The sequence below is a fragment of the Cynocephalus volans genome, chromosome 2 (genome assembly GCF_027409185.1).
Source record: "Cynocephalus volans isolate mCynVol1 chromosome 2, mCynVol1.pri, whole genome shotgun sequence".
In the NCBI taxonomy this organism is placed as follows: Eukaryota; Metazoa; Chordata; class Mammalia; order Dermoptera; family Cynocephalidae; genus Cynocephalus; species Cynocephalus volans.
The window spans coordinates 84,151,408-84,161,473 of record NC_084461.1 but is presented as its reverse complement, the minus strand read 5'-3'; positions in this window follow the sequence as shown (position 1 = coordinate 84,161,473).

Sequence of the window (10,066 nt, the reverse complement as noted above, 5' to 3'; positions counted from 1 at the left end):
TCTTGCCTGCAGTATCCTCTCCCAGATATTTGCTATTTTGGCGTCTCTTGCTAGAGCTCTGCAGGACCTGTGCCTTGTTATAACTTATTACTTCTGAGCTTGAGCAGAAGACTCCATTGGGATCTCTGGGGCAGCTCCAGAATGTACTTCCCAACGTTGGTCACAGCTCTTTTCTCGGGTGCTTACTTCTTAACTGGCACAGCTACCACTTGGCTTGGCCAGTGGTGTCACCCTTCTTAGTGTTCTCTGCTCACACAGGGCCCCCGACTAAGTTATTTTTTTTAAATCTCTACTCACTTCATTCAAAGCCTATCTTGGAACCTTCCCAATTATAAGTATATTCAGAGTCATTTGAGCAGTTTTCTTTTTCCCTAATCTGTGTATTCTTTGAATCAACTCTACCTGTACCATGGATTTAAACATATGAAAATTCCATTTTATTATTTACTTCCTCTTTTTTTTCTCTTTTCTTTATTTTTATTTTTCTTTTTTTTTTTTAATTTTATTTTGTCGATATACATTGTGGCTGATTATTGCTCCCCATCACCAAAACCTCCCTCCCTTCTCCCCCCCTCCCCCCCAACAATGTCCTTTCTGTTTGCTTGTCGTATCAACTTCAAGTAATTGTGGTTGTTATATCTTCTCCCCCCCCCCGGTTTTTGTGTGTGTGTGTGTGTGTGTGTGTGTGTGTGTGTGTGTGAGAGAGAATTTATGTATTAATTTTTAGCTCCCACCAATAAGTGAGAACATGTGGTATTTCTCTTTCTGTTCCTGACTTGTTTCACTTAATATAATTCTCTCAAGGTCCATCCATGTTGTTGCAAATGGCAGTTAGGATGGCTAAAATCCAAAAGACCCTGAACGATAAATGCTGGCGAGGCTGCGGAGAAAAAGGAACTCTCATACATTGTTGGTGGGACTGCAAAATGGTGCAGCCTCTATGGAAAATGGTATGGAGGTTCCTCAAACAATTGCAGATAGATCTACCATACGACCCAGCTATCCCACTGTTGGGAATATACCCAGAGGAATGGAAATCATCAAGTCGAAGGTATACATGTTCCCCAATGTTCATCGCAGCACTCTTTACAATAGCCAAGAGTCCAAATGTCCATCATCAGATGAGTGGATACGGAAAATGTGGTACATCTACACAATGGAATACTACTCAGCTATAAAAATGAATGAAATACTGCCATTTACTTCCTCTTTATATTTCCAAGGGAAAGGCCTGTAACTTTGAATTCACAAGCTTTAGTAAATAAATAGGCAAATTCTAGTTCCTGATCAAATAACTCATAAACACATTAAGTGCTATCCTCTGTTTAAAAACCTTGATTAAGTCTATAACCAAACTTTTACTTCTCAAAATACATTCGATTTGCCTCTTAGGTTACTATAGAGTGTCTGGTGTGTTATTGTGGTGTGGAGATGGTGACATTCAGTACATGTGGTATATGCTCTACATAGAATTAGAGTGTCATGTTTGGTGAGTAGAGTCTGGTGTATATACATGTCTGTATATCTAGTATGTTTTTTTAAAAAATATCATGTAGTCAGTATGGGGGTCAAATTGTCATAGTAAATGAAGGTAGCACGAGTGTGATGTGTTTGGGTGACTCGCAACATTTCTGTATGTACAGGTATTTCATCTTCCATGTGTTATGTGAACTGTATGTCATGTGGTATTTAAATACAAGCAGTTGTATAATAGCTTTTTGGTTTATATAAGGGACTGTGTGGATCCGAGTAATTTTGTGAGAGCTGAAGAGACAATGGAATTGTTATAAATGGTTATGTCACATATGAATAAAGGGAGATCATGTGAGCTCCTAGATAGTGTGATTATGTGAAGGGACCAAGGAATTGGGAAGAGAAAGGAGTTTCAGAAAGGAGTATAAGATTGCGATACCTTCATGCTTTGTTAATGTGAAATCAAGAGTTCTACAAGTGAATTATTTCTGTGAGTTAGAGATTGTGATATTGTAAAAATGAAGTTACGAGAAAGCAAATTTGAGGAATATAATACATGTGCTGAGAAATGAGGGTATGACGGCTTACTGTGTGAGGACATGAGTTTACAAGTCTATCTGGGAGTATAAAGCAATGGGAGTAAGGAAAGGAGAATGAAGGGATGAGAGTTTGCAGAGATAAGCCTGAGGTCATATGGTGTTGAGGATAATTGGACATGACGGGGTAAAATTCATGTGTGTTAATGAGGGTAGGAGGTTGTAAGAGGCCAGAGTTTAAGGTCCCTTTTCAAACCTTCTGCCTTATGAGGGGACATGAGCTAGGGAGCTTTGCCCGCCTTTTGATGGCAAATGTAGAATCCACTGGTTCCTCATTAGATACTGCAGTCTCCACCTTTCTCTTTGTCAGAGACCTGCCCACACTTGTGACCTACAGTGTTATACTTCTGAGGTTCAGACTGAGTGAGTCTTCCCTGTTTCTTTGACAAGAACTGTCATTCTGGAAGGGTTCTGTGTTCTTAAATGCATCCCTGCTCTGACACCCTTGCACTTTTGGACACTTGTCCTTTTCAAGAATTCTCTTGAATCTCAAGACTTTGTTTTATGTAGATATAATGAGCATCTCCCAAAGGAGAAGTAGAAGAATTTGTATTTTTGCTGTGGTCTGGGAATGGACTGTATCAACTTAGATCTCCCATCAAGTTGTAGAGAGGAGATCTCAGCCAGATCTCACAGTCATGCTTCCATCTCCTTTCCCTACTCTCCAACCCTATCTCCAGTTTAGACATCTCTACTTACGAGTATTCTCAGGCTCCGAGGAGAAGAAGGAAAAAAACTTTGAGCTAAAATTGGTTTTCTGCTCTTTCTGGGGAATACGACAAGGGTGTGTATCATCCGTCTGCAAATGCCCGATTTCTGTCAAATCAAATGGAAAATAAAGACATATCTACTATAATTTACCCATTTGTTCAACCTTGATAATTCACTATGTACCAGACATGCTTGGAGACCACAGTCCATTTCCTGGCCAAAACTCCAAAATATAATTACTTAATAATTTTTAGTATCACCCAGGTGTCAGAGGCTGGAAGGACACAATATACGTATGTTGTCTTTATGAAGTTGCTTGTAGTGTGTATGTTGAAATTACGATGTCACGTAGAGTGCAGTTAACATCATATTTTAATATTTGCTTAGCTGACTATACATATGTTGTTGTGTTTAACATATTGCCTGAAAGTTATGGAAAGTTGAATAATGGCACACACACAACTCCCCCCTCCCTGGCAAGATATTCATATCTTAATCACTAGAGCCTGTGACTGTTACTTGATATGCCGAAGGGGACTTTGCGAATGTGACTACATTAAGAGTCTTGTGATGGGGAGATCATCTGGGATTATATGGCTGGATCTAAAATGTAATCCCAAGAATACTTATAAGAGGGGGGCAAGTAGGCCAAAGGCAGGAAAACAGATGTGACATGAAGCAATAGGTTTAAGTAAAGAGAGAAAGGGGCTGCAAACCAAGGAGTGCAAGAAGCCCCCACAGCTGCAAGAGGTAAGGAAGTTCTGAAGCATCCGAAGAAACCAGCCCTACCAATACCATGATTTTAACCACATAAAATGTATTTTGGACTTTTGACCTCCAACACTGTAAGAGAATAATTTCATGTTGTTTTAAGCTACTCATCTGGTGGTGATTTGTTATAGCAGTTAATAGCAAATAAGTAAACACATCAACCTTAAATTAAGGATTGCCACATACTCTCTATTGAGCTAGGGGTTTTCTCGAGTAGGCCCTACTTACCTAATTTCCCTACTTTCCTGAGTGCAGAGTTGCTTATTTGGGTCAATGGCCTTACCCTTTCTTGGAGCAAAATGAGCAGCTGAGAATACTTTAACTTCCATTCACTGTCTCATGTTCATTTCATCCAATACTTAAATTACACCTCTTTTATCAGTTCTGAGTAAGCGATTATTATTTTTTGGTGCTTAAATCATGAATGCTTGTTTATATTCAGTTACAGACTTACCAGTGTTTTAGCTCACCAGTGGCTCCTGGCTGTCATGCTTCTTCTGTGCTCAGTTTACTTTTTCTGATTAGGTTCTTTCCATTAGTGCTTTTTACCCCTTTCTCTGGTTTTTATCTTCAAATGATTTTATTTCATCTTTATTTGTGTATGATTGAGACTGTCCTTCATTGTCAGCACACTATTTCATACTGTTGTCATTACGTTTCTTTGATTGTTTTTGAATAATTTACTGTGTGACAAATCACTCTTTAGAAGATATTCTCATGTTACTCTGTAGTTGTTTTAATGTCTTTGTTATTAGGTTTACATATTTTTGGTATGGCAAACTTAGGTGTGGATTTATTGTGCCTGTTTCACCGTAAGCTTATGTTTCCTAAATCTAAAAATTTTAACTGTTCTGAAATGTTCTCAACCATTATTTCTTTGATCATGTCTGTCTGACTATTTTGTTTTATTTTTCAGAAACTTGAATTCAATATACATCGTACCTTCACATTTTATCCTCATTTATTTTAATTCCACCTTCATATTTTTCAGCTAGGAGGAGAGGGGGAGGTTATGACTGTGTCCAAAGTATACCTTCCTTTCTATCAGTGTCCGAGCAGAGATTTTCTGCTGGATTTCTGTGTATGCTCAGATTCCTACTCTGCTGATCTGCCTAGTCTTTACCAATCTACCTTTCTCCCTACCAGCATAAGAAGGAATGGGTAAAGAGGAGTCACAAGAGAAATACTCTTATTGAGAATTTTTATCTCTTGCCTCATGGACCAGTGTATTGTCCTCCAAAGAGTACCCAGATTGTTTGTCATTTTTGTGTATGTTTGAGATTCCCATAAAATGAAAGAATGGTTATAAAGATTAGTGGGTGTCTGTTTCATTCATTTGTTCAACTGACAAATATTCTGAATTATGTGCTTAGCTCTAAGAACAGACATGACCTATGAGTTCTTTGAAAATAAAATCTATATCCTGCTAAAAACCCTCACACACATGTACAGGAAAACATTTGTATCATCAGAGTGCTGGAGTTTGGATTAGACATCCTCCATTTGGATTAGTTTGCATACCATCCACTAATGCTGTGTCCCTGATTGTGTCAGGATTCATGAAGTGATAGAACTATTGACTTCCATTATTTTGCCAAACTTTTCTTCTGAAAATCCACTCATATGGAGCCTAGACCTTCTCACAATCTAGTTCTTTGTGTCCAGGGTATAATTCTATACACTGAGGAACCAAAATTCCTGAGGAACCAAAATTCCTGAGGAACCTACAGAGTTCCATGCAGAGACAAGAGCTTACAGCTAAAACCGCAATTTCCATTCTGCTCTCCTCCTACCATTCTTCTCTCCAACATACGACTGCCTCCTCCCAACACACACACACACAGGAATACTTATTTTGTTGTGAACAGTTATCCCTCTCTTGGGCAGGGAACTGGTATACTTCAATATGCTGTTCTTATATCTTGATCTTGCCCTCAAGTCTCCTCATTCCCACCAGCTTTGCTTAAGAGTTTTGGTAGTTTGCCTTCCTCTACATTTTTCACACTTTCACTCTTTGCATCCCAGATCCTAGAGTTTCACAACCTCAAAGAAAACAAGTGGTATTTTTCTTTTGAAGAAACTATTCATAACTTTATTATGTCACTGTCCCTGTTTCAAACCTTAATGAGGCCCACCAATATCATTTAACTGTTCAAAATAATCAAGTATTGTGAATATGTCTGGCATGTGTATTATGCACACATTGCAGTAAAATTTTGTGTGGTGAATGCAGTGTGCTTGGTGTGTATAAATTCATAATGTGTTGTTTAAAATTGGCTTAGAGTTTAATGGGTGATTGATTTGGTGTTTGCAAATGGGAATATGGGGTTAGTTTTGTTTGAGTGGGAATTGTATGTGTGTTTTATGTCTGTGTCTTAGTTGGAAACATATCTATTCATGTCCATTGCATGTCCTGTGATTATGGATTTGTGTATTTTGCTGTTTATTGTTATATGGTTTTGCTGTGCAATGTAATCAGTGGGAATATTCTCTAGCCAGAAAAGAGGCTTTGAATATTATAACCACAAAGAAATGATAAATGTTTAGGTGATAGATATGCTAACTATTCTGATTAGATTATACAATATATGCGTGTATTGAAATAATAAACTGTACCCCATAAACATGTACAATCTAAAATAAATTACAATTTTTTAAAAATTTGGGGTGTGGTGTGTTTTGAGAGGCAAAAAATAAGACCTGGTACATAGTAAGTGGGCAATTATGTTAGATATTAATATTTACCTTCCTCTGGCTTATTTATGTTTTATGTGTGTATACATAAACAGGTGTGAGTATGTGTTTTGCATGTCTGATAGTTTACACTCAATAACATATTTGAATATTCACTAATGTTATTGATGGCAGAATGAAGACAGCCTCACACTCCAGGCCTTTCTCCAAGCGACTATCCAAATATGCAGAGCCTCCAAACTTTGCTGGAAATATCAGATTCTCTTCAGGAACATAAGCCACTATTTTGAACTTTGGGGCTGGCTCCAGTCTGTTGCCCTCCTACCACAGAGCAATTGTCTTCCCTCATAAGAGTAACTTGTTTTAATCTCCACGGCAACCACAGCTATCTGATTTCTTACTTTCCAGGAAGAGCCAAAACCCATCTCCTTGATTCAACCATCCCAGTTAAATGGTGTTTTGTGTGCCGTGTGTGTGTGTGTGTGTGTGTCGTTTCTTTCTTACGTTTTACATAGGAGCCTCGCATTTACATCTTTATAGTCTGAAACAAAACAATTGTTTTTTACTACTGAGTAAATTCTTTATGACTATATATTCCCATTCCCTGTACAAGTAGTACTTAAGTGCTCAAACTTGCTTTTTCAATGTTTCCCTCACCTCTATGAGCCACATTCTTCATTAAAAGGAGAAAACTTATCATAACATCATTTACTTCCTCAATACCCTCCGAAGTCAAATAAAGAGAAATGAATTTTTTAAGAAAAATTAGTCTAGACTAACCAATCACTGTGTCTGTGTCAGAGTCACACAGAATGACTTTATGTAGGTAGCATGGGCCCTACGACACTGAGACAAGTACCTGGGTCATCTGAACCTTCTCTTTTCTCTCAGACTACCTGGACCTTTGGGAGAGCAGCATACAAGCATACATCTCTCCCTCCCTCCTTCAGTCACTTCCTCTCTCCCTCTCTTTCTCTCTCTCCTCTCCTCCTCTACCACATCTAGGAAGCCTAGCTTCCTCCTTTTTTGGAGGCAACTCCTGCTTTCTCCCAGAGAATATGCTAACTCATACCTGTTGACATCTCTGCAGTTTGGAGGGAGTGTATGCTTTCCAGATGTTTCCTTTTTGCTTTCTGCTCCATAATTCAACTCTTTGGAGAGTTACTCAAATCAGGTACCTTTCTTTCTGAATCTCTTATCTCAGAGACACCTGATGATGGCAAAGAATGAAATTTGTATGTTCAATAATAATAAATCACTCAATAGGCTATCTCTTCACCAAATCACTGTCCTGACTAGTGTTCAGTATGTCGTCAGGTCTGTTGCAAGTCATCACTAAGGCCTCGGCAGTACATTGTGACCTATGGATGACATCACTGCATTCTAAAGACTCAGCTAGTAGTCATAGGACTACTACAGGATTGCTACAATCCACTGCCTATGGTGATTCCTTTTATACATTGCAAACTCTATCTTTAACTTGAATTTCTATATTTTGCACTTGACACCAAAACTAGAAGATAGGTGACTTGTATTAAACAAAGGAAATTCTTTAATGTGTCTGGGAATACTGCATTACAAAATCTCTCTGGTGGAAATGATAAGGCAGTAACTGACAGGATTAGTATTTGAACAATGCTCGTCTCAAATAATAAATAGTATATCTTATTAGTACTATTTTACTTATGTATGAACATAAATATGTGAAATGTATGTTGGTATACAGATGTGTATTTGAGAACATGTCATAAATTCATACGATAACATTTACTGAATTTCCTCTGCTGTTGAGAATAATTTATATCTTCATAAAGAGACATGTCTCTTCTGCCACTCTTTCCCATCACTTTCCCATTGGTTTGGAAGAAGCAATGACCTTTGGCTTTACAACTCTTGGCCCTTGTCAGGAATTCTGCTTTTCTCAAGTCTGAAGGTCTCACTCTCCAGGCTTCTATTTCAGGGCCCAGACTATGTCTTCTGAAAACACCTGGTTCTTGTATAGGACTTGAACTCTGGGGCAGCTCCATTCTTCCTCCAACCTGCCACAGAGCACACCTCATCTCTTAGGGTCAATATGTGTTTACTTTCAATGTTAGTAATTATCATAAGAACCAGGCCATAACCTAGACCCCTTCAGTGTCCTTTACCTGCAATAGACCCTGCCTCTGTATGTTCCCTTCACACATCATGGCCACTGAATGACAGGCACATTTATCAAGAAATCCTCAGCTTTGTTAGCTATCAGAAAAAAGTAAAATTAAAGCAAAAAATAGATACTATCTTTTATGTATCAAATTGATAAAAATTAGAGGGCCAAAATATACCAAATGGTTGTAGAGATTAAGAGGAATCTTTATAAACAAAAGTCAAGTATTGACCTATATAGCCAAATTGGGGAACAATTAGGCAAAATTTTATAAAATGAAATAAGCATGTAACCTATGGCTTTATAATCTCACCCTATAAAGGTATATGTACAAGGATGATGTTCCCAGTATTATTTATGCTACCAGTGAGTTGGAATTTTCAGTTTCAAACTCAAGAAGAAAAGATAAATTATGGTAGGTACAAACTATAGAATTAATTTCCAAGAAGAAGTCAAGTCAACTAAAATATACACCTGTGGGGAGGAGCATCAGGAAGGGACTGGTGGTTAGAGATAAAAGAGAAAATGTAACTCAATGAAGTAACCAAAAGTGGTTTCTTTAATAGGCTAATGACTGAGGGTATTATGAATTCAATAGTCTATAATTTTTAAACTGGAAAAAAGGAATAATTTCCCCCCAAAGTAAAAATGGCTATGATTAGGTCTAGATCAAAGAGAACAGATTGTTCTTACTGTATCAGCTTTCTTTTGCTGCTATAGCAAATTACTGCTAATTGAGTGGTTTAAAATACAAATTTACTATCGTTCTGGAGGTTAGAAGTACTATATGAGCCTGAAGTCCTCAAATCAAGGTCTTGGCAGAGCTGGTTCTATCTGGAGGCTCTTTGGGAGAATCAGTCCCTTGCCTTTTCCAGGTTCCAGAGGCTGCCTGCACTTTTTCATGTTCACTTCCTTCATCTTCAGAAAGTGTCACTCCAACATCTGCTTTCACTGTTATACCTTCATTCTGACTGGCACTCTCTTGGCTCCCTACCATAAACACCCTTGTGATTACATTGTTTTCACCCACATAATCCCAGATAATTTTCCCATTTCAAAATCCTTAACTTAATCCCATCTGCAAAGTCCTTTATTACCATGGAAGGTAATATATTCGTAGGTTCCAGGGATTAGGAAGTTGACATTTTGGGGGGAAGAGAGGAAGTGTGCACTTTTCAGCCTACCACACCAAGACAAAAGCAGAGTATGAGAGAGAATTCACCTATAGTAAAATAAGTGATCTGAGAATAGAAATCCCAAATTAAGCAAAACCAATAGACAATGGCACAGCAACTACGTAAACATACTGACTAAAACAAAGCAATATGAAATAAAAAAACAAAAACTCCAGTTTGAGATGAAACATAACCAAAGGAACAGGACAACTACATGAGAATTACTTGAGCTATAGAACTTTGGCAACTAGATTCAATACACAAGAACACCAAGACAAGACGACAAGTTAATGCACAAACATAAAAATGGAGAATTTAGGGCTGAGGGAAAAAAATGGAGATTCTAAGCAAGGTCCTAATAGAATAAACAAATTAGAACCATAAACAGAATAAAGCTTAAACTTTAATAATTGGTATTATATTTAAGATAAGTGTGAAGAAAGGAGACAAAGATATAATTAATTAGAAGATAATAGATTAAAAAAAGAAAGGTCAAATGA